Source organism: Helianthus annuus, chromosome 8 (assembly GCF_002127325.2).
Source record: "Helianthus annuus cultivar XRQ/B chromosome 8, HanXRQr2.0-SUNRISE, whole genome shotgun sequence".
NCBI classification, from domain to species: Eukaryota; Viridiplantae; Streptophyta; class Magnoliopsida; order Asterales; family Asteraceae; genus Helianthus; species Helianthus annuus.
The window spans coordinates 39,606,369-39,632,175 of NC_035440.2; the positions used below are offsets into that span (position 1 = coordinate 39,606,369).

The following is a 25,807-nucleotide window of genomic DNA, read 5'->3' on the forward strand; positions in this document are numbered from 1 at the left end:
GCCTTCAAAAGAGGGGCCTACTACAATAACTAAGATAATCTCTTAAACAAGTGCAAAAGTGCGAAAATAATCAAAGGTTATACTAATACACGTGTCGGATCCAAGTGATTCATCTTGTCTATCTGTTTTTATTTTATTTTATTTTTCAGCATTTAGTTAGTTTTTATTTTTCTTAGTTTAAAACATTTTTCTCACTTTTTGAATTGAGTAGACGTTGAGGATAAACCGGTATTAAAAGCTCTTGTGTCCTTGGACGACCTCGGTATCTTACCAACACTATACTACGTCCACGATGGGTGCACTTGCCCATATGTGTGTTTAGTGTTAGTAAATATCGTGTTTTATAAATTTAAAACTTGGCTAAAAGTGTAAAAAGGGGCTTAAATATACATCAAAATTATAACACACTTCACGCACATCATTCAGCCAACTAGGATGGCCAAACCGCCCCACGCCCGGCTTGAAACCCATGCCCCAAGGGCCACGCCGAAACCCATGCCCACCCGGGGTGGTGGCTTGGGCGTTTTCCCCCTACCCACGCCCAAACTCCCGCCCCATACCCCCCAGTCTAAGGGTAGGCGGGGTGCCGGGATGGGAATACTTTTCCCCGTAATAGAATACTATCACTCGTTATAATACCCAAAACACCACCGCCACCCCCAATGATCACTCGTTAACTTCACCACGTGTGGTATTTTTCACGCGTTAATGTATTGTGAGTGATGGTATTGTTGGGTGTTGTTGAGTGTTGTGAGTGATGGATATTGTTGGGTGTTGTGAGTGATGACCATTTCCACTAAAAAAGGTTGTGAGTGATGGAATAATTGTTGATGACATGACAGAACTTGATTGGATGTTGTGAGTGATGAGTGATCACCACCCCCACCCCTAAGAATGGAGGGTATGGGGAGGGTCATCCCCATGAGGATGGGCCGCCACGTAGGACGCCACATCACCATCCTCCATGGGATGGCCCTCCTAGCATTTTGAAGGGGGTGGAGGATGGGCCTACCCCAGACAATTATATATATATTAAAACAAAAGGTCGGTGGCTATCCCAAAGCCACCGCCTTTGTTTATATATAATAATGTTTGCGTAAATGTACATCCAAATTGTCATTGTGCATCAGTGGTTTTTGTCTCACTTTATAAAATGGAGGTCAAGGGTTCGATCCTTGACTCTCTTCATTTTCTCACACAACATTTAATTTTTTTGGTTAGATGCTCCCATTTGGTTTTATTCATTTTCTCAAAGACAACTCATATTTTACTCTAGAGTTGGTAAACTATACTTATTACTTAAACTAATTATTTAAACATAATTTCACATTTATATATTTAATATATTATAAAAACAAAAGTTGGTTTCTACGCTTTCGAACTTGACACCCATACCTCTAACTTGACACCTCAACGTGCGACACATTATTATATTTTTATCTATGTCTAAATTATTTTTAAGACTTTACATCACCATCTAAATTACTTTTAAGACTCTACAACGCAGCGAACGAGACATACTCTTTTTTATCTATGTCTAATGACGTTAATATCACAAATGTGTAATGTGTGATGTAATGTCATGTGTAGGCGCCACACATTAATGTCATCGTTGTAGCCGCAATGCTTATATAGGTTATACTGATATAGTTCGGATAAGTCAAAACATGCGTTTTTATATGGTTAACATATCACATAACGTTTCGCCATCTATAAAATAGCTAAGACGTTGCCGCCGCAACGCGCGGCTATGGCAACAATCTAGTTATGTTATAATTTTTTAACTTTTTTTATTAACTTGATAAAAACTTCTTAAAAATTAAATAAAATTATAACATAAAACAACATAATTAAATCCATTTCATAACATAAAAAAAATTACATTTTCTAAAAATTAAAATTACTAAATTATAGTGCGGGAGGCTCCATTTTATTGTCATTTTAGTCTAAATAGTTTTGTTTTCTGTCATTATAGTCCCTGACTTTTGTCATTTTTTTGTCATTTCCATCGACCACCACCACCACTAACACCTCCCACCACCCACCCCATCACAATCTTCTATCATCGCCACCACCTGCCTACACCGTCACCACCCACCCCACCACCATCACCACCCACCATTTCCACCACCACCGGCCACTTTTCGGCCACCCACGTCATCAACCAACACCACCGCCATCATTGTAAAACCAACAACCACCGCCATCATCTTCACTGTAAACCGGCACAACATCATCCTCATACCATCGCACCTGCAAAAGAAAGAAAAATATGATTTGACCAAAATTCATCTAAGTTAACTAAATTTTTTGAATGGAGTTAGTGAGTTGGATAAAAATGACAAAAGTTAGGTACTAAAATGATAGAAAACAAAACTATATGGACTAAAATGGCAAGAAAAAAACTATTTGAACTAAAGTGACAATTTTGACTAAACCTCAAAAACTAAAATGTGAATTTACTCTCAGTAAAATAAATTCCTAGTGAAAAAGTAAACAGAGGCTTCAATCCTCACAAACAATAAATATTCCTTGAATTTTTCTTTTGCCTAAAAAGAAATAATAATAATAATAATAATAATAATAATAATAATAATAATAATAATAATAAATCATTTAAAATGCAAGTGACATGGATTGAAACTTGGAAAATTTCTCCAAATTTATGTGCATGCCAACCATGCTCACCATCTACCACCATAACTTTTTTTTTTTTTTGCATGGGAACAAATTCTTTAAACCATAACTTCTTTTATTTTAAGTCAAATCACATAATCAAAATAATATGTATTTAATAATTGTTTGTAAACTCTATGTATCCGAATCTATATATATTAATAAAGGAGATGATTTGGGCTATTTGTCCTTGAATGGTGAAGCCAAATTGATGATGTGGCAACCATTGCTTGAGTAGAATGTGATTTTGGGAGGGAAACAACTCTAAATACTCCCTTTTTCTTTTACACGCGGGATCCGTTTCTTTTTTCGGGTCAGAATCTGGATTTGAGTCACCCGAATATATAGTCTCTTTTCCTTTGCCATTCCTAACCCTAATTTCCTCCTCCAACAATTGATGCCACTGCTCTGCCGACATCATCTCCTATTTCATATTCTTCATCAAGAAATTTGAGGATTCTTCTTCGTGACACCATCTCTATTGAAACCCTAACTTCACCTTCTTCATCAAGAAATTTTTGGTTCATTGTTTTGCATGTTGCTTGCTATGTTATAGAATTGATGAGTATATCAATCGCTATTTGTAATTGAAACCCTAACTATCAAAAAGCGATTCTGATTCCATCAATCTTGCCTAAAATCTGGTGTGTTCTTCGATCTAAACAGGTATCTACTTAATCATTCTCTCTTGGTTTCTTAAACGTTGGTTGTTCTTTCAAACGAAAGCTTGAATTGCCAGAAAGAGCTGGATTGTTTCCTGATATTGAATGAAATGTCAGCAGTTATAAGGAACAAGCACAGTTAGGTTTAGTTAAATTTGTAGTTATATATTTCTTTTAGAAAATTGTAAATTTGTTCAAAGGAAAATGAGAAAACCACCACATGTTGACATGATTGCCTATTTGTCAAACTTAAACTTGAATTGCCAGAAAGAGCATAGTTATGTTTTGTTAAATTAGTAATAAAAAAACTTAGGACATTGTGGATTTGTTCATGAATCAAGTAGAAGGGAAAAGGAAAATAGGGAAATCCACCCGATGTGTTGAGATGATTGCTTATTTGTGAAATTAGAAGTTAAATGGTAAGAAAGAGGTGGATTGTCAGGTCTGAATTTTCGTTTTCTGTTTTGTTTTCATGAAAAATTGTGTACACAAAGTGGCGAAGCACAACATGTTGAATGGAGTAAGATCCAAACACCTACTGACAAGATTGTTGTGCCCTATGATACCCTATCAAATGTGCCAGAAGGTAATAGTTTGATCTTTTAATTGGTGCTATTGATACTTTGTCACCTGTATTTAAACTAATGGCTTAATCTATGATTGGTTCTAAATGTACATTACGATTTGGCATAACTTAGTATCATTATGTAACAAGATAAGAGCGTATGCTTGATCTATTTTCTGTGAATTTGTTGTGATTATTGCAGATGCTGGTGAAACCAAGAGTCTGTTGGATAAGCTTGTGGTGCTAAAGCTTAACGGTGGTCTGGGGACAACAATGGGATGCACCGGTCCAAAGTAAGTTGCTATCGAGTTTACACAGTTGTGAATTAACACATTATTGCATAACTAATTTCGTGATTCCGTTAACAGCTTCAAATTTATGTCTTTGGTTGCCTAATGATCTTAATTGCTCAGTTAAAGATTAAGATGCAGCTGATAGAGCTGAAAATGGTACATTACCACCACCGACTGTTGTTGAAGATTGTTCATCTGAAAAGTTGAAAATAAAGCAAGTTTCTGATAATCAAGAACCCTGCCGTAGCTCAAATCATCAGTTAGTAGTAAAGTCGAGCAAATCAACAGTTATTGGTAAAGTTGAGCAATTGACCTTTTATGCCTTTTTTTCCATACTAATGGAAAATGGATAATCCTTTCTTGACACATGATGGTATTCTTTACTCGAATAAATTTATATATGGTATTTCGTTTTTTTTTTGTATTGCAATAATCATTTAGTAGTCTTTACGAGAACTAATTTTGATTAGGAACTTCATGATAGTTAGGGGTAAATTAACAGTTTTGGATAGCCAAATTTGAATCGTTCACTTTGAATTGGAACCCTTATTTATATTTTTGGATGATAGTATTTTTTGTTTGATTTTATAGTTCATTTTTAGTTTGTAAATCATGAAGAATAAGAGCCTTTTAACAGCTGATTAATAACCCATTTTCTCAGGCGTTGCTGGTGCTGGTATATTTGCTTTAGGAAGTGTTGGTTGGAAATTAGAAGGATATTTTCTCGGTTTTGAAAGACACTTTCAAAGCTGGAGTAGGTAGGGCAGAAAAGTTGGGGGTCAATGCGCGGATGGAGAGGGAAAAAATTTCTCAGTCACTCAGTTTAGAGATGAGGTGACAAATCAGATCTGGAACAAAGTGGCGGCTGAAGGTTTTAGATGCAACATATGTATAACAACCCTCGGTAAAACCGACATCCTCATAAAAAATTCTGATACCCTAATATATCTTGAAATATATCTATGTGTCTCTATATGTACCCCGTATGTGAAAACCGAACCCTTGAACTAGATTATATTATATAAAATAAATAAAAACAATAAAAGTTAAGTTGAGGCGGGCCGCATGGGCCTCACCTCAAACTTAACGCGGGTCGCGCGAGTAGTAACCAGAATTCACCAAAACCTTAAGCCCAAGCGGGCCGCGTACATGGTGGGTTAAGTCAATGCGGGCCGCGAGTGTCCGGATTTGTGGCGTGACCCGGAGCGGCCACGTGTCCAAGTCGTGTCGAACCTATAGGATGACCCGGATCAGCTAAAGCCTAGGCCCTAGGCCAGGCGGGCCGCGTAGACCCAGGCCAAACTTAACGCGGGCCGCGTGAAAGTCCAATTTCAGCACTATAAAGAGGAGGCATCGGGCCTTCAGTCTGATCGTTCAATTTTCGTTCTTTCTCTCTCAATTTTAGTTAGTGGGCATTATACCCGAGTCCAATACCCCCTAAAATAGCGAGGTTCTGCTACGATGTAAGTATTATAACCCCTGGAGACGTATTAGATACGCTGCCCGATTGATCTAGGGTTCCGTAACGGCTGTCGTGGTTCTGCCCGACGTAGTCGTTGGAATGCCGTCTCGGGGAGGGTATTACTAATGTTAAATTGGGTTATTATACTAACACACGTGCATTGTGTAAATTATAGATATTCACCAGAAAATCATAAAGGAACACCCTAAAATAGCAATGTGAGTAATCTCCTTTTTGTAAACTGTTTTTACAAAACCTTGCATACTTTTCCATGCAAATGACAGTTATTGAGTATTTGTAAGGATACAATTATGATGGTATATTTGGGGTTTTGTATACAAAATTTGTTACCACCTGTGGAGAGGAGTAACATGACCATAAGTCGGGTATCGACAGTACCATGGATGTTAATTGGTATTACCTATAAACAAATGTAATTGCGGGATCGCCCTCAATACTGTTCTCTGTGACTTTTATTTAAACTTGATTAAACTGGGATTCACTCACCAGTATTTTCCACTGACAAAACCTTTTTAAAACGCGTTTCAGGTAACGAAATGTGAAAGCCAAATAGAAGCCAGCTGGACAGCACTAGAGGCTTGGAAAAGTGGCAATAAAAGTTACCTAAATAAAAGAAAGCGTTTTATTTCAATAAAGTGGGATTTATCCCTGTAATTCAGTTTGTAATAAAAACTTGGGTTTTACCCATGTGTTTAATATTATAAAATATGGTGGTTTACTCTGATTTAAATATTTCCTAACTACGATCCTGATGAGAATTTCCGCTGCCAAATTGAATAAATAAATGTGATACCACCGAAACTGGTTCATGGCCGCCCGTTCCCGGGAGATAGGGATCGGGGGTTGTGACAGAAGGTGGTATCAGAGCTATGCCACTGATTCAGCCACAGAAGTGTTCCGCTGACATCAAAATTCAAATTGTTAGGAAATAAATTACGGAAATACGTGCATAATTGTATTTCTTGCTATGTGTTATCTGACTATTTGTTAGTTTACAGTATGAGTGACCAAGGACCTTCTGACGCCTATCGTCAACTATCTGGTTCGCCTAGGAGCGAAGGCACCTCCTCTTCTCAGCCTGCCCTCTCAGGGTATTCTGCTGACACAGAAGAAGGGATCTTTGTGTTTAAGGCTCAGTCTGAAGAGCCATTTCCTCAGAAAAAGAGGGGATGGTTCAGTAGGGGAGCGCACGAGCGTAGGAAAAGAATGAAAAAGTTGCAGGAACAGCGAGTGTTAGCCGCAGCAAAAAGAGAAACTGATGCTTATAATCAGGATATGCTCAATAGGGGTATCGCTAATATCCATATTTTAGCAACCACTGCTGCTGACCCAAACCTGGAACAAATGCTAGCACCACAACCACAAAATCCTGATCAACCCATGGAAATAGAAAACCAGATAGAAATGCCTGATTTCAACCCGGAGGAGATACCTAGGGTACCTGCACCTGATCCTCTAGACCCAAACAATTACGACCCCTGGTGGGACGATGTTAGGGACTATGTGCAACAAAACCCAATACAGGAAAATGTGCCAATGCCCAACTTAGGAGCTTACCCAGGGTTAGATCCACAAGATCCCTATAATATTACTGATGCTTATGTTAGGGAAATCTTAGAAAATCCATATCCTTACCAGTTCCCGTATCAAGCACCCGCACCACAAATTCCAAACCCAGTCCTAGAACCTGCACCCCCAATGAGTGCAGAAAATGTCCAGGAACTTAGGACTTTTGGGGAGGAAATTTTAGAAAGCAGTGATCGTATGCGACAGGTGGGAGAACGCCTCGTATGGAAATACGATGAGCGTAATATGGATTTTTGGATGAATCCATATCAGTGAAGGTGATGGTAGTAATAATAATAATAATATAATAATATATGTGTGTATGTGTTAGAAAAAAAAAAAAAAAAAACTACGGATGTATACTACTAGTATTGTAGCTTTACATTTTAGTCGGTACTGTAATTTTTATTTCTGTACTGGTGCGTACTGATGCATACTATATAAATAGAGTAAAAGTCGCAATGCTCGACGTTTTTGGGTAAACGTGCGTGTTATGTGATTGGATATATTTAAATATTAATTGTGATATTAATATTTGGTAAATGTCTAAAATTCAGATGGCCGACGCGGGAAATCAAGAAAATCTGAATAACGATAACCAGAGTAACATTAACGTGGTTAATGAGAATTCGGACAATAATAACAACAGAAACCAAATGGATAATAGTGCCGTTCAGCATATTGTGGCACAGGGAATTATAGATGCGATGCCATTTATTATTCAAACAGTTCAGGAAGCGAATAATAAAAGTAAGCATAGCAGTAAGCGACCAACTGAACCAGAAAACAGCGTGAACAATGGACCCATACTTCAAGCGCCCGTTCCCAAAAGAAGAAGAACCATGCCACATGGTTGTTCTTACAAGGAATTCTGGTCCTGCAAACCAATAGAATTCTCGGGCAATGAAGGACCCATTGCAGCTTTACGCTGGATAGAGAAAACTGAGGCAGTTCTGAAAATAAGCAAGTGTGCTGAAGAAGATAAAATACTGTTTGCTTCAAATCTGTTTAAAAATGCAGCCTTAGAATGGTGGAACACTATCCTTCAATCCAGAGGAAGTGATAGGATTTATAACATAGAATGGGAAGAATTCAAGAACATGGTAGAAAGGAAATTCTGCCCTCCCAATGAAAAAGAACAGATAGCAAATAAGTTTCTGAATCTAAGAATGACCGGGGTAGACAGTAAGGGTTACACTACCACATTCTTTGAATATGCTAGGATAGTACCTACCCTTGCATCACCTGAACCAGTGTTAATCTCCCGTTACATCTGGGGATTAATTGGAGAAATTAGACATGTAGTCAAGGCAGCTAGACCCCAAACCATAGAGGAAGCTGTAGAACTAGCTAATACCTTGACAGATGAGTTAATCCGTACTAGAGAAGAAGACCAGAGGAGAAACCTAACCCAAAGGCTTACTCAAGAATTCCGTTCTGGGAATTCCAATCGTAGGAATGTAGGTTCTACCTCTGCACCCTACTGCAAAGCCTGTAGAAAGAAGCATTCTGGAAGATGCTCTACTTACTGTAATTTTTGCAAGGCCCCAGGACACAAGGAAGAGAATTGCAGAAGAAAATCTAGTAATGGAATGTGCTACAATTGTGGAGAAAAAGGTCATATTAGGACCAACTGCCCAAAGTTGACCCCAGCTACAAACAACAAGAATCCTAAAAATGCTAGAGCATTCGTTTTGACTGCAGAAGAAGCCAAAATGATTCCTGACGTCATTGCTGGTACGTTTTTAGTTAATGATATTTTTGCTAAAGTATTATTTGACTCTGGTGCAAACCAAAGTTTTATTAATACTTCGTTTTGCAAATTCCTAAGTAAATCATTAACTAAACTACCACAAGAATGTCTAGTAGAAACCGCAAATGGAGAAACTGTTAGGATTTCTGAAATCTTGCAGGGGGCAAGAATAGAAATTTTTAATCAAAAATTTATGGCAAACCTTTACCCAATGAATCTGGCTGGATTTGATGTTGTGCTAGGAATGGATTGGTTAATAGCCAATAAAGCCAGTATTTTATGTGATCAAAAGACAATTCAACTAAAGTCACCAAGAGGTGAAAAGATTTCAATTAAAGGAGATAAACCTTTTAGATCCACTAAATTCATCTCTGTGATGAAAACTGCAAGTTGTATAAGAAAAGGATCTATAGTATATTTGATTTCTATAATCACTAACACTAAAGGAAAAGAAGTAAAAGATATCCCAGTGGTATCCCAATTTTCAGATGTCTTCCCAGAAGAATTGCCAGGACTACCGCCAGACAGGGAAGTTGAATTCAGAATTCATCTGTTACCAGGAACAGCACCGATTGCTAAAGCACCTTACCGTTTAGCACCCGCTGAAATGCAAGAACTGAAGAAACAACTAGACGAGTTGTTAGAAAAGGGATTCATACAGCCAAGCTCATCGCCATGGGGAGCGCCGATTTTGTTTGTTAAAAAGAAGGACGGATCAATGCGTATGTGCATTGACTACCGTGAATTGAACAAAGTCACGATTAAGAATCGGTACCCATTACCGAGGATCGATGATTTGTTTGACCAACTTCAAGGAGCTCGATTTTTCTCTAAAATCGATTTAAGATCAGGATATCATCAATTAAAGGTACAGGAAGAGGATATTCCTAAAACCGCATTCAGAACAAGGTATGGTCATTATGAATTTACTGTCATGCCATTTGGTTTAACCAATGCCCCAGCCGCATTTATGGACATGATGAACCGAATATGTAAGCCATATTTGGATAAATTCATAATTGTCTTTATAGATGATATTCTCATTTATTCTAAAAGTAAAGAAGAGCATGCTAAGCACTTGCACTTACTTTTAAGCCTGTTAAGAAAAGAAAAGCTTTATGCTAAGTTTTCAAAGTGTGAGTTTTGGTTAGAACAGGTACAATTTCTCGGACATTTAGTAAATCATGAAGGAATTCATGTAGACCCAGCAAAGATTGAAGCAATCACTAAATGGAAAACCCCTGAGTCACCAACTGAAGTTAGAAGTTTCTTAGGATTGGCCGGTTATTATAGAAGATTTATTCGAGATTTTTCTAGAATAGCCATTCCTTTAACTAAGTTAACCTGTAAATCTGTTAAGTTTGAATGGGGACCAAAACAAGAAGAAGCCTTTAGAATCCTTAAGCAAAGATTAACCCATGCACCGATACTAGCATTACCAGAAGGAACTGAAGACTTTGTAGTCTTTTGTGATGCTTCAAAATTAGGTTATGGATGTGTATTAATGCAACGTCAAAAGGTTATAGCTTATGCATCTAGACAACTTAAGGGTCATGAAGGAAATTATTCGACCCATGATTTGGAATTAGGAGCCATAATTTTTGCCCTTAAAATTCGGAGACATTATCTTTATGGTAGTAAGTTTACCATATTCACCGATCATAAAAGTTTAAGATATGTTTTCGGACAAAAAGAGCTGAATATGAGACAAAGACGCTGGATGGAATTACTTAGTGATTATGATTGTGATATCCAGTATCATGCAGGAAAAGCAAATGTGGTGGCTGATGCTTTAAGTCGAAAATATCACGAAAAACCAAAAAGGATACGTTCTCTTAAGTTAAATCTACAAGTAGATTTAAACAATCAGATTAGAAAAGCACAAGAATCAGTAATCAAGGAAGATACTGAAAATTTAAAAGGAATGATTAAGGAATTAGAACAAGGAACGGATGGAATTTGGAGGTTCCATAAAAACAGAATGTGGATACCTAAATTAGGAAATTTACGTCACCGTATATTAGAAGAAGCCCATAAGTCTAAATATACGATGCACCCAGGAAGTGATAAAATGTACCAGGATTTAAGGAAAAATTTCTGGTGGATAGGAATGAAAAAGGATATAGCAGCTTATGTTTCTAAATGTTTAACTTGCTTACAAGTTAAAGCTGAACATCAGAAACCCTCAGGTTTATTACAACAATTAGAAATACCAGTTTGGAAATGGGAATGGATAACAATGGATTTTGTTACCAAATTACCCAAAACAAGAAAAGGTAATGATACAATCTGGGTGATTGTAGATAGGTTGACCAAATCAGCTCATTTCTTACCAATGAAAGAAACTTTTAATATGGAACAATTAGCCAAGTTATATGTAAATGAAATCGTTTCTTTACATGGCATTCCCTTATCAATTGTTTCTGATAGAGATAGTCGTTTTACTTCTCATTTTTGGTCAAGTTTCCAAAAAGCAATGGGAACCAGGTTAAATCTAAGCACAGCTTATCATCCTCAAACGGACGGACAAAGCGAAAGGACAATTCAGACAATGGAAGATATGCTTAGAGCTTGTGTAATTGATTTTGGAGGTAACTGGGACGAACACTTACCTTTGATAGAATTTTCGTATAATAACAGTTATCACACAAGTATCAACGCTGCACCATTCGAAGCACTTTATGGAAGAAAGTGCAGAACCCCAGTCTGTTGGGCAGAAATTGGGGAAAAACAATTATCTGGACCCGAGATAGTACAAGAAACAACCGACAAAATTATTCAAGTCAAAGAACGACTGAAAGCCGCACGTGATCGCCAGAAGAGCTACGCTGACAATAGACGCAAACCATTAGAATTTCAAGTGGGAGATAAAGTATTATTAAAAGTTTCACCCTGGAAAGGAGTGGTAAGATTCATCAAAAGAGGAAAGCTAAGTCCCAGGTATATTGGACCTTTTGAAATCATCAGAAGAATAGGACCTGTAGCCTATCAGCTACGACTGCCAGAGGAAATGGCAGGAATACATGATGTGTTTCATGTATCTAATCTTAAAAAGTGTCTAGCCGACGAATCACTCATAGTACCTCTTAAGGATATAGAGGTTAATGAACAACTCAAGTTTGTAGAAAAGCCACTGCAAATTGAAGATAGGAAAGTTAAGAATCTCAAGCACAAAAGACTAGTTCTGGTCAAAGTAAAATGGGACTCCAAAAGAGGACCCGAGTACACATGGGAACTTGAATCCGAAATGCAAAAGAAATATCCACACTTGTTCCAGTAGATCTCGAGGACGAGCTCTAAAACAAGGTGGGGAGGATATAACAACCCTCGGTAAAACCGACATCCTCATAAAAAATTCTGATACCCTAATATATCTTGAAATATATCTATGTGTCTCTATATGTACCCCGTATGTGAAAACCGAACCCTTGAACTAGATTATATTATATAAAATAAATAAAAACAATAAAAGTTAAGTTGAGGCGGGCCGCATGGGCCTCACCTCAAACTTAACGCGGGCCGCGCGAGTAGTAACCAGAATTCACCAAAACCTTAAGCCCAAGCGGGCCGCGTACATGGTGGGTTAAGTCAATGCGGGCCGCGAGTGTCCGGATTTGTGGCGTGACCCGGAGCGGCCACGTGTCCAAGTCGTGTCGAACCTATAGGATGACCCGGATCAGCTAAAGCCTAGGCCCTAGGCCAGGCGGGCCGCGTAGACCCAGGCCAAACTTAACGCGGGCCGCGTGAAAGTCCAATTTCAGCACTATAAAGAGGAGGCATCGGGCCTTCAGTCTGATCGTTCAATTTTCGTTCTTTCTCTCTCAATTTTAGTTAGTGGGCATTATACCCGAGTCCAATACCCCCTAAAATAGCGAGGTTCTGCTACGATGTAAGTATTATAACCCCTGGAGACGTATTAGATACGCTGCCCGATTGATCTAGGGTTCCGTAACGGCTGTCGTGGTTCTGCCCGACGTAGTCGTTGGAATGCCGTCTCGGGGAGGGTATTACTAATGTTAAATTGGGTTATTATACTAACACACGTGCATTGTGTAAATTATAGATATTCACCAGAAAATCATAAAGGAACACCCTAAAATAGCAATGTGAGTAATCTCCTTTTTGTAAACTGTTTTTACAAAACCTTGCATACTTTTCCATGCAAATGACAGTTATTGAGTATTTGTAAGGATACAATTATGATGGTATATTTGGGGTTTTGTATACAAAATTTGTTACCACCTGTGGAGAGGAGTAACATGACCATAAGTCGGGTATCGACAGTACCATGGATGTTAATTGGTATTACCTATAAACAAATGTAATTGCGGGATCGCCCTCAATACTGTTCTCTGTGACTTTTATTTAAACTTGATTAAACTGGGATTCACTCACCAGTATTTTCCACTGACAAAACCTTTTTAAAACGCGTTTCAGGTAACGAAATGTGAAAGCCAAATAGAAGCCAGCTGGACAGCACTAGAGGCTTGGAAAAGTGGCAATAAAAGTTACCTAAATAAAAGAAAGCGTTTTATTTCAATAAAGTGGGATTTATCCCTGTAATTCAGTTTGTAATAAAAACTTGGGTTTTACCCATGTGTTTAATATTATAAAATATGGTGGTTTACTCTGATTTAAATATTTCCTAACTACGATCCTGATGAGAATTTCCGCTGCCAAATTGAATAAATAAATGTGATACCACCGAAACTGGTTCATGGCCGCCCGTTCCCGGGAGATAGGGATCGGGGGTTGTGACAATATGGGTTCCAAAAAAGGTCATTTTCTTTATCTGGAAGCTCGTGCAGGGTTGCATCGCTGAAAATTGCGCTTCTGCAGCCTGGGATTTCTATTATGTAAGTTACATTGATCTAAAAGTATTAAATCCCTTCTATTTTTTTGAGATGCCATAATCATGTATTAGTTTTTCAGGTTAACGAGAGTTTTGCCTATTGAGGAGAGACTTGGAACTTTGGAAATGATGGGTTCAAAAGCATCTCAACTCATATTACAGATATTACATCCAGTTAGGAAGCAGGTAAGTCATCCAATGTTTTTTCAAAACCCTACACACAGCCTTCATCTGTATTTTCCCTCATCTCCATCCTCCATTCTGGTTTAAGCCATTCGAACGATTCAACATCAGGTATGATCAATCTTCCTAATTCCGGATCTTCTTTCAATTCAATTCATTCTTTCTAATAGTTCTCTACTTTGTTGTTGTGGTGCGTTTCTTGGTTCCGATTTGGTGGCCACGGTGATTGGAACTGATGGTGGTAGTGGTCGCCTAAAAATCGGATATGATGCCATGGAGGTTGCACACCACCGTATCATCGCCACTTCTTCGATGTGAACTATCGGATATGATGTTATCTTAGAAGCCGTAGCGACTTCAAGTTTGTTAAAGCTTGGTGTTCTGTTACAAAAGAAACCCCCTAATTTCTTCCTACAAAACCCTATTCGCACTCATCTCCTCTGGATATTTTTATTAACGTCTCTTTTGATTTTTTTTATTGCCAACCAAAGGAATGTTGTTTTATGTTTCTTTAATTGTACATGATGCATATAAATATTTAATACCTGAAAAGTAGAAGTGCCTACATATATTATTTGCTATTTTCTTGAAAAATTGAGAAGTTTTACATCAATTTTCCTTGATTGTAGGCAAGATGTTGCTGGTAATGCTACCATCCAGTCATTTTACCATGATGTTGTCCATCTTTAGGTTTGTCATTTTATTAAATAAGATGATATAAGTTCTCGCATTAATGTCGGTAATTATAAGTTATCAATAGGTATATCAATGCCTATCAGAAAATTTGAAATTTTGTGCTAATTAAGTGGTATTATATTAAATTTTAAGTTGATTCTTATTATTTTTTAATATGTAGGTTTTTTTGAGCAAACATTTGTTTGCATCTGTGGATGCTAAAGTGCCACCATCACCAATGGCTGATGTTAGGGCACCAAAAAGTGACAATGAAATCAGACGAAAATCTGTGGGTCAAGTTCCTACTGATGCCCAATTTGATTCTTCGGTGATATGGACAATCTATTCATGGGTTGCAAGTATCTCTTCTGTTTTTTGTTTTCATTACTATAACATTGATATATTATTTGTTAACTCATAAGACTCACTCATTTATTTCATATCAGTATTATAAGAGGTTACTCGGTGTCGGGAAAATCATGCAGCTCTTCAACCATGGCTGGACAGGTTAGTGTACCCGAACTTTTATGCCTTTTTTCCATACTAATGGATCATATTTTTTTGACACATGATGGTATTCTTTACTGGAATCTATATATCTATATATATTAATAAATGAGATGATTTGGGCCATGTAAAGAAACTATGCACCAAATGACACAAATTGTTTAATAAGAGTGGTAAACATCTAATATTCTAATAACAGGTGGGCCAGTTAAGGTTTTTCGTGTGCCACCTTAAACGCTATTTCATTTGAAGTTGACCCATTTCATATTTATTTTGTTTGTTTGGTAGAACGATATCTATATATGGCTCTTATCAACATTTATTTTGTGGGTTGCTCTGCCAATGTGCTTTAATAATATAATAATTTCCCAACTCAGTGGGTGTAAGAAAACCAACTTTTTATTTTCTGAACCCTACCTGGATACTGGTTAGGGAAAGGTGGAATATAAGATTAGCAATGGTTAAGATGTTGGCATGAAATTTGATGTCCAGTTCTAATATAATTTGGTGTTATTAGTTTACATTTGATTAAGACTTGAGTTATATTAGAGCTTGCCCTATGATGTTGGCTTGAAATTTGATGTCCGGTTTCTAATATAATTTGATTTTATTAGTTTACATCTCATTAATACTTGAGTTTGATTAGAGCTTGCACTATTATCGTATATAGTTTATGTAATTTGGTTATATTAGTTTACATTTGATTAAAACTTGAGCTTGATTAGTTTTGACCCGTTTCGGCCCAAACTAAGTTGTTATTTAGTTTAGAATTTTTTAATACTTTGTTTCGTCTTAGGCTTTAATGCAATATTGATTACAATTATGTTTAAGAGAAACAAGAAGATGGCTTATGCAACACTAAAAGTATTGATTCACTTTCATTGTTAGGGCATCCAATCTTTTGTTTCGCGTTTTTAGCGTAATTTAACAAAGTATTTGTTTTACCATACGTGAAGCTCTCACATTTGCGCTTCGGCAATTGGAACGAAAACGCTTAGGAGCACCCTCAAGCTTTTTTAAACCACGAATCCAACGCAAGGGATGAAATTGACAAACATACATCACAAAAGGTATTAGTCATCATATTCATGTTTGAAAAAGTAGTTTAAATTTATATTTTTTGTTTGACTAATTCTTTTTCTACTCTTTGATCCTCAATGATTTGGTTACATCTTACTTTAATCACTATCAATAAAGCCTGACTACTACTACAATTAGAAGTTTCTGCAAAGAAAATTGTAGCCTTGGGGCTGATTAGGTGCCTGTACCATGTAGGTAAAAGCTAGGCTTGACGTTATTGATTTTCCTTAAAATTTAAGTGATTATAAGTATACAAATATTTTATTTTTTGCTGAAGTTAACTAATGGTGGCTAGAAGCAATCCAGGTGCATGGGTGCATGATACAATTTTATTTTTGTGGAAGAATTGCCTATTAAACTATACGTAAAATCATAACTCCTACGATCTTTGGGTTACAAAACTTTTAGACAACATACGTAGTGAAAATATTTAAGGGGAATGTGGGAGTCTACAGTGACTTAAAAAGAAGCAGGAATAAAACATAAACTGAAGTTGCATTTTGATCACTAATTTCTATTTAGGGACTAAATTAGTGACTCATATTCAATGTAATCATTAACTTTGTTTAAACTAAATTTCTTAGGTAGGCATTAACTATTTAGGGACTGAATTGATGTTGTTAAAACTCATTTTTGGTGAAGAATATTGTGATCTGCACACTACTGTTGAACCAAGACCGGGGGTAGCATAAGGAGGATTTTTGTACAACAGTTAAGAGGTTGGAATAGTGGATGTTTTTCCAAGGTAAACAGTGTTTGTATAATATATGGGCATGTAACTTTTATTGTGATCTGCACACCACATGGGCACGTAACTTTTAAGGAAACCAAACTAAGCGGGTGGGGCAAGTGCGGGTCACCGATTAAAATGACTTTGGGTCAGAATGGGTTCGGGTCAATATGGATTATGATTAAAATGACTTCAGTTTAAGACGGGTTTAGAGCAAAATGAGTTTGGCTCATTTAAGAAATTCTTAATTAAGTTCTGGTCAATATGGGTTTGGAGCAAAATTAGTTTGGTCAAATGAATAGTTTAAAAGAAAACTTTTAATTTTTTGAATCTCTTGAAAAAAGTAACTACAGGAAAATCGGGTTGGGTACTGGTGAAACGGGTAGTTTTAGATACAGGCTAAAAAGGTTCATATCTAATCAACTAATTTTGTAGAGGTGATTTTGTAAACCTATATCTAATCAACTAATTGATGAGGTTACTTTTTAAGTAACGGAACGCTTCTTTCATTTCAAAGTTTATTTAAACACTGTTAAATAATATAATTTACTTTGGGTAATCCGTGTAACACACGGGTACTTAAACTATTAGTAAAACCTAAAAGACGAAAACAAAAGATCCCATTGTGAAAACTATACTTTTCATTTCTTTTATTTAATATACTTCCACAGTTGACGTCACCTAAACGACCACATAACCAAGTAAGCCTACATATCAAACATAAATACATGCTATGATTCTTTCCAAAATAATGTGTTATAGTTTAGTGTATCATCTTAACTATCATCATGTAGCTCCGTACACAAACGTTATATGAGTTAACTTGAGTATCGTAGATGTGGGAAACCAAAACAAAAACAAAATGCCTTTGATTCAGCCCTACAACCTTTTCTAGAATTCCAGGTATGATGACATATTTACACCTATAGTTGTGAAATAATTGAATTACAATGCTTTTTGAAAGACATGGTGCAGATCTTTATAGCTTCACTCATTCACTCGATATTTCAATTTGTTGCATCCTACTATAAGCCTGAATTGTTATGACATAGACACCATCTTTTTATGTGTAATCTGTTATGTATTGTATACTTTAACTGATGTATATTACAATTTTTCAAGGCTTTAATCTTTTTTCTTCTAATTTGATTATATAAGCAGCCAACCAACAATGACTTTTGCAATTACTATTGGTTTATGCTCACTCCCTTACTTTTATAGATGATTATGAATGGATCTAATAATTATTTATGAAATCGTTTTAATCTCAGCTCACTTTCATCTTATTTTAGGTTTAAGCACTTTAGTTGTTTACTGACTCGGAAGGAGGGAGGGAGGGTTGATTCAAGAAAAAGGCTGAGGTTTAAAAATTGGAAGTTTTCTGCAACAGGGTTGTTTAGGTATGCAGTAACTTATTTATTTGTTAATTATTTCAGACATTCTCTCTTTCAATTTGTAAGGTATGGATTTGACATTGTTCCTCCCTAAAATCATTGTTTTAGTTGATCAGGACCACATGATTAGTCTTATTCATGTAAAAAGAAAAATTATAAGAACAATGCTTAATATGTTGGAACAAAAAGAAAGTTGGTGATACAATCTTGGCTAAACTCACTCCTTTTTTTTTTTTAAGTTGTAGGTGGTAGGCTGAGCAATTGGAGTGCACTAAAGAGGAATTCTGGTAATGGTTCAATTTGCGCATTTAGATACTAATCTAAATTTACTTACTTAATCTTCATGTAAAAATTAAAAATATAAATTATATTTTTAATTTACAAGAGTTAAAAAGAAATTAGCTGAGAACACATGCAATGCTATTTTTAGTAAGGTACATCATCGATTAATATCATATTCATGTTCCAGATTTTATTAAAGATTGTCCTTTAAACCTCCTAAGAACACCTTTTTGGTGCTGCCGGTGATCCAAATGTTTCTTGCTATCTCTTATATTCATGCCTATTTATTATGAATTTAAATTTAAATTTGATATGAAGTTTTTAATAAAAATTTGATAAATACGATATATATTTATTTTATATGACTTTCATTTAAATTTTTTTATTAACCCAAAGAAGTGTATCACACGGGTTCGGTTTGCTGACAAAAGATTGAGATGTATTAGCTTTTGGAAGGCATGTGAATTATAAGCCTGCTTTTGAAGTCGTCTTTCTATGGATCAATGAACTTTTGTCGTCAAAAGACCATCTTGACTTTTTCACCCTATTGTGCATAATACAAAATTTTTATGAACATTATTTTTAGGAACTTTCTTAAGATAGAGGTTCTTAAATGGAGCATGATTTAGCAAAGAGCACAATTGTTTTTTATAACCTATTAAAGCTTTTAGTTGACTTCAAACTTGGTTTTAGAATTTGATGCCCTATTAGTGAGGCGAGCGAAGCTCTTGTGAAAACGCATTAAGTAGGTGGTGATGCTTCATGTGAGATGCAACTTCTAGAATCAAGGACCGAGATGGATGGAGATGATGGAAAAGGTTGGGAGACTGTTGATTTTTTTAGAACGAAACTTTTAAAACTACTTTGTTCATGTAATCTTTATTTTAAAAGTTATTCCATTAGTAATTCTTTTTAAACTGTTGCGTTGTAAGTTGGTACCTTATAGATGAATTATTATGCTTTCATAATATTTAGAGTTAGGCTTAACTAGAGCTTTGTTTGTATTTATTTTGATATATTATTACCTATAGTGTTCAGAAATTAATATATTAAACGTATTTTTGATATATTATTACGTATAATTATAATAATATAATATTAAACTTTCAATAATTAATATTTCTTTAATCAATTAATATACTTATTCCCCAACACATCGTACATTAATAAAATTTCACATTTGTTTATTCAAAAATTTAAATATCAGAATCCGTAAGTATTCACACATTTTTTAACGTTTAGTTAATATACCTTATTCTTCACACAATTTTCATTTGTTAGTATATATGTACTTTTAAGTTTAAAAAAATTTAAATTTTCCAACCCGTGAGTATTCACGGGTGATAACCTAGTTTCCTTATATTTTAAAACCATTAGTGATTTTGTGATTGTTTTTAAAACAGCTGATAACTGATTATTAGGGTGAGAGGGGCACTCCTCTCTTAGGAGAGTCCCCTCTCTTACACACACCCAATCAGCACGTGCCACGTCAACTCCCCTCTTAAGTCCCTATTTTGCACTCAAACGTTGGCATCACTCCACTCACACAATTATTTTTTTATAAAAAAAGAAGAAAAAAATATGATTGGTGAAAAATGGGTGGACCCACATTAACAACCAATCACCCCATCTCTCTCTCTCCTCTCTCTCATGCGGTAACCTCTCACCAATCCCCCTCCCCGCCAGTGGCGGATCTAGGATTCGCGCCAAGCGGTAACGTTTTATAAATAAGCGGTAACGAAATCGAAAAAACGTCAAATTTTTCCAAAATTTACACTAATTTTACACTACCGCCGGAACGCCAAGCCGTAGCGGACGCCACCCCTTAATATATAGTACATCCGCCCCTGCTCCCCGCTTACGTTCCCCGAGCCGATGGCGGCGGTGTACCCGCACGGTAACTTGGGTCACCGCATGTGCCCCGTGCACCCTTAGTACTTTAGTAGAGATGGCAAATGATTTCGAACCTAAAGAGTAAACCTAAAATCCTATATATTCGGATGGGTACTTGTGGCACGGAATCGGGTATGTCATCAGCTTTAAAACTCTCTAAGCGTATAGATTCGAGTGATGACCATATACATACTCATTTATTCAAATCGTACATATAAACATTTTCATTTGTTATGGGATAATAGATAGGATAATCAACTAATCCATTATATTTTATTTTTTAATTTATTTATAAAGTACAATAATTAAAGTAGTTACTACTCTTGGCCCTAATTTCGTTCAATCCGCAATCAGTTTCACATTGGTTACTCAAAAGACGCCGCAAATACCGAGGATTGATGTGTTGTGTGCGTGGACAATGCAGACTCCTAGTGTAAATTCTAAATCCTGGGCCTAGAAACGTTGTTTAAATGGCAAAAAAACAAGTCTAATATATGAAAAGAAATAAAATTGGAGGCCCTTGTTTTTTGGTGGCCCTAGGCCTTAGCCTAGGTTGGTAAGCCTTACGGGCCGGCCCTGAAGTAGTAAGACATGTATTTATAAATCCCAACTTATTATATTTCTTAATCATAGAATAATAATTATTATTATAACTAAAAGTTGAAAATTTAAACTTCCCTCCAACATGACGTTTATATACATATCTCTACTTAAGGGTAGGGTTCGACTACACAGTTCATTTTCCTACAAAGTGTACAAAGTCATAAAACACAACAATTTCGGCCATAAAACACACTCAAAACCCACAAATAACAGAGTGAAGATTACTAAAACACAATATCCAAACTCTAACATTCCATAAAAACTTCAAACACACCATCGTAGAACTATGTATATAAAAACAACATGATAATCAACATAAACCACACTAATGTTAGTCATTCGATAATTAAAGTCTTATCATCCAAAACACAACACAAAACTCACAAATATGACGTTTTAATAATCTTCATTTTGTTATTTGTGGGTTCTTAGTGTCTTTTATGGTTAACATTACAGTGTTTTATGACTTTTTACACTTAGTAGGAAAAATGGACTTTGTAGCCCACTCCCACGCTCTCTAGCTATCTATATAAATAGGTAAGTATGTTTGTGAATGAAGGATGTAATTTTTTTAGAATGAAAAACCCACACGCCTCGTAAGTTTACACAAAAGTTCATGACGAAACTAGAATCTTTTACCATTTATGAAATAACGCCATACTACCCATTTTTTTTAACGGCAAAGGTTACATAACACCAAATTGAATTACATCAAATTTTACCTATGACAAAAATTGAACCATGTTCTCTCTCCAAGTGGCACAAAGCCTTGACCACCCCGCAAAAGTGGTGATGGCTAACGCCTTACTACCTCCCTAAGACCGTGGGGTATAGTGGGGCGTGGGTTGGGGGCATGGTGCGACACGTGGAGTATGGGGCACCCAAGACCAAAAGTCAATTTCAAAGGGGTATGGTGGGGCGTGGCTGGGGTGGCGTGGCTAGTGCTCTTAGCCAATGAGGTTTCACTATGTCATGTGGGTAGCCCCGCCCAACGCCCGGGCTGAATCCCACGCCAATGGGGTCACACCCAAACCCAAGCCCACCCGGGATGGTGACTTGGGCGTTTCTCTCCAACCCACGCCCCAACCCCGCCCCGTAACCCATAGTCTAAAGAATGTTTTGACATGTCCGTCCCGGTTTTCGGGTTTGGTTTCTGTTAATGAAGTTGGCGTTTAAAAAAAAGAATGTTTTGACTTTTGTTGAATGAGGAATGTGATTGTGTGTGCATTTTGGTGTTTTATTGAAAAGAGCAGAGTGACCTTTATTCCACCATTGAAGTTTGTAAACACATCCACTCCACCATGGGCACAAGATTCCTCACAACACGCTACCAGCCTGCCATAAATAAAGCTGTACTATTTTTTATACATTTCTGAAGGTGTCCCATTTTATTACACTATCCACCGGTGACCGGACCACCTCTGTACTTCTACAATAATGTTCCTAAAGTTTATAACATTTTTGATGAAAAATCCATAAAACATGTCGTTATTGCTTATAACCATTACATGACTCTGTCATTCACTTGTCAAATTTGATAGAATAATTGTGTATGTGTTGTGATTGTGAAGATTTTAATGAAAATCCTAAGTTTATATTACATCTATATGATGTATATATGCATGTGTGTGTTTGAACTAGTATGTTTAATTTGTTTGATTAGAAAGATTGATCTATCAAACTATTTAATTAAACAAGTCGACTAATCAAAATTTATAAGACTCGTTTAACTAAATAGTTTTGATTAATCGACTTGTTTAATTAAATAGTTTCATAGGTCAATCTTTCTAATTAAACAAATTAAACATACTAATTCAAACACAATTCATTTATCAAACAAAGTTGGAATATAACAGCCTAATATGTTTCATAAAATTAAACAAAACGATATCTAAATGTGTTTTGCTATTTGCGTCGTAGCTTGGCTCTAAACATCAAAACTATAAGAAAAGATAAAAAAAAATATGGTAAATAACAAAGGTAAATGAAAAGAAAAACAATATCCGTGCACTCATTATAGTAAAAGAAAAGAAAAATTAAAAAAATATGTCCAAAAGAGTATTAATGCATTCGTTAAAAAAATAAACACAAAAAAAAAATTAAAAATTGTCGCACCGGTTATAGTAAAGAAAAAGAAAGGTTAAAATATTTGTTCAAAACGATATTGGCGCGTTCGTTACAAAAACTAAACTAAAAGGAAAAATAATAGTTGCAAGTTAGCAAAAAGCTCAAGGCTCACATTAGCATAGCACACTATTTATTTTCTCTTCTTTTATAGTTAATTACGTTTTTCGTCTATGTGATTTGTCAAAAATCACTATTTCTGTTCATTAGTTTAAAAATTACCAAAACAATCCCTGTGATTTCATTTTCGTAATTATTACAGTCCACCCTCACTAACGTCATCCAGTTATTCTGTTAGTTTATTTGAAATGAGCATAATGCCCATGTTATTAAAATTAAAATAAGTAAAGAGTTGGTTACGTTTTTCGTCTATGTAATTTGTTAAAATAACTATTACAGTCTATTAGTTCTAAAATTTGCCAAAGGAGTACCAATACTTTCACAAAATAAATAAAGAAGTATACTGGTACTGTTTTGCAATTTTTAGAACTAATGAACTGTAATAGTTATTTTTAATAAACCACAGTGACGAAAAGTGTAACTAACTCCAAGAGCATTCACATCCAGCACCCTAAAAATATACATACATTTCACTAAAAAAACAACTCCTATATCAATATATTTCCAATAAAAACAAATACTTTTTCTCTCTCCTTTTCAATTAAATAATATTTTTATACCTTTATCATTACATTTTTCTCTCTCATTCACTCACCACTTTCAATATATATTAAAAAATTATAGTGGGTGAATAGTGTCCCCCCAAATATATAGATGAACAGTAACATTTTCTCTCTCTTCCACACACAACCACTTTTTATACTCTTTATATTTTAAAAACCTCACACACAGATTTTGATTCCCAGGATGTGAATGCTCTAAGTGTATCTAACTCTTTACTTATTTTAATTTTAGTTTTAATAACAAGGGCATTATGCTCATTCCAAATAAACTAACTGAATAACTGGATGACGTTAGTGTGGGTGGACTGTAATAGTTACGAAAGTGAAACCATAGGGACTTTTTTAGCAATTTTTAAACTAATGGACTGAAATAGTGATTTTTGACAAAGCAAAAGGACGAAAAACGTAATTAACTCCTTCTTTTATATATAAGAAAAGAAAGGTTAAAAAATATGTCCAAAAGAGTATCAACGCGTTCGTTAAAAAAATAAAATTTGACGCATTCATGATAGCAAAGAAAAAGAAAAGTTGAAAATTTTGTTGAAAACGGTATCGACGTGTTCAACTCTAAATTAAAAGGAAAAATATGAAAAAAAAAGTTGCAAGTTAGCAAAAAGCTCAAGGCTCACATTAAAAATCCGAAAACCGAACTGTCGATTTTTGTTTCGTTTCGGTTCGATTACGGTTCAGTTATTTCGGTTTTCTACTCACCCCTAGGATAATGTGGTTTGCACATCAGGTGTATTTTAGTGTATTTACATACTTAACCTTTCTTCTTCAATCTTTTTTATTACACATATCATATTTTTTTTTCATCTTCGAACATTCAAAACATACTCAATCATTTTCTTTCGAATCTCTAAATATTTAAATGTAAAATTCGCATGAAACTCGCCAAATTTAAATCGAAGGCATAGTTATGCCAATTCGAAGATCCAACTTGACTTCCAAACACACCTACATTATATATAGATATGTTAATAAATCATACAAAAGGGGTTACATTTTAGTTAGATTAAACTTGAAGTCATTGTAAACTTAACTTGAACCCTAAAAAAAGAGTTGCTAAACTTGCATTGAACCCTAAAAAAGAGTTGCCATCATCTTAATTAGCCTAAAAAGAGTTGCTATCTTAGTTAACCATATAAAGTTAAAAAAAGTATATTTGCTATAAAAAAAATATAAAAAGGAGCACACTTTTCACCAAACTTTTGAAATGCTCTAATTTGTAATTGTGATAAAGTTACATCCTATAACATGTCAACCAAGTAAATTTGCCACCTATGTTTTGAAAGGGCTTTTGTTTGCCACTCGACAATATATTATTAGTGTATTTGTTTTGAACAAGATATTGTCTTAACTGACAAGATCTTCATTGGTGAACAAGATATCATTAGTGTATAAAACCCTAACGACAAGTATAAAAAAACATACCCTGCTTGGTGACTAATTAAACTATTAGATGTATCATGGGCATACAATCTTGTGGTGGTGGAGTCACGGGTGGATCAACGGTGGTTGGTTGCAGATTCTTCGCGATATATAGGTGGTGGTGATGGGAATGAAGGTAAATGTACCAAGGTAGTGTTTGGTATGAGGTAATGAGGGTGGGAATGGAATGCTCCATTCAAGGGTAATGAAAATAAGATTGTTTGGTTGACATATGGAATGTAATGAAGCATTACCTAAGTTATTCCATTCCATCTAAAGTATTCCTCCAACCCCCCCTTCTTTTTTTTCATTCCGTTCCATATTTCATCTATATCCCAATTTTGCCCTCCCTCCTCTCACTCTGTCCATCTC

At 35.7% G+C, this 25,807-nt stretch overlaps 2 long non-coding RNA genes across 2 annotated transcripts; both read left to right on the forward strand.

Moving 5' to 3' along the window:
* Positions 1-14,530: 14,530 nt before the first annotated feature.
* LOC118481077 lies at positions 14,531-16,268 on the forward strand. Its single transcript, XR_004864319.1, has 4 exons — positions 14,531-14,723; positions 14,890-15,067; positions 15,155-15,215; positions 16,172-16,268. It is a non-coding gene; the product is annotated as an uncharacterized LOC118481077 (long non-coding RNA).
* Positions 16,269-18,195: 1,927 nt separating this feature from the next.
* Positions 18,196-19,630, forward strand: LOC118481078. The gene is made up of 3 exons (XR_004864320.1): positions 18,196-18,425; positions 18,659-18,706; positions 19,395-19,630. It is a non-coding gene; the product is annotated as an uncharacterized LOC118481078 (long non-coding RNA).
* The last annotated feature ends 6,177 nt before the right edge of the window (positions 19,631-25,807 follow it).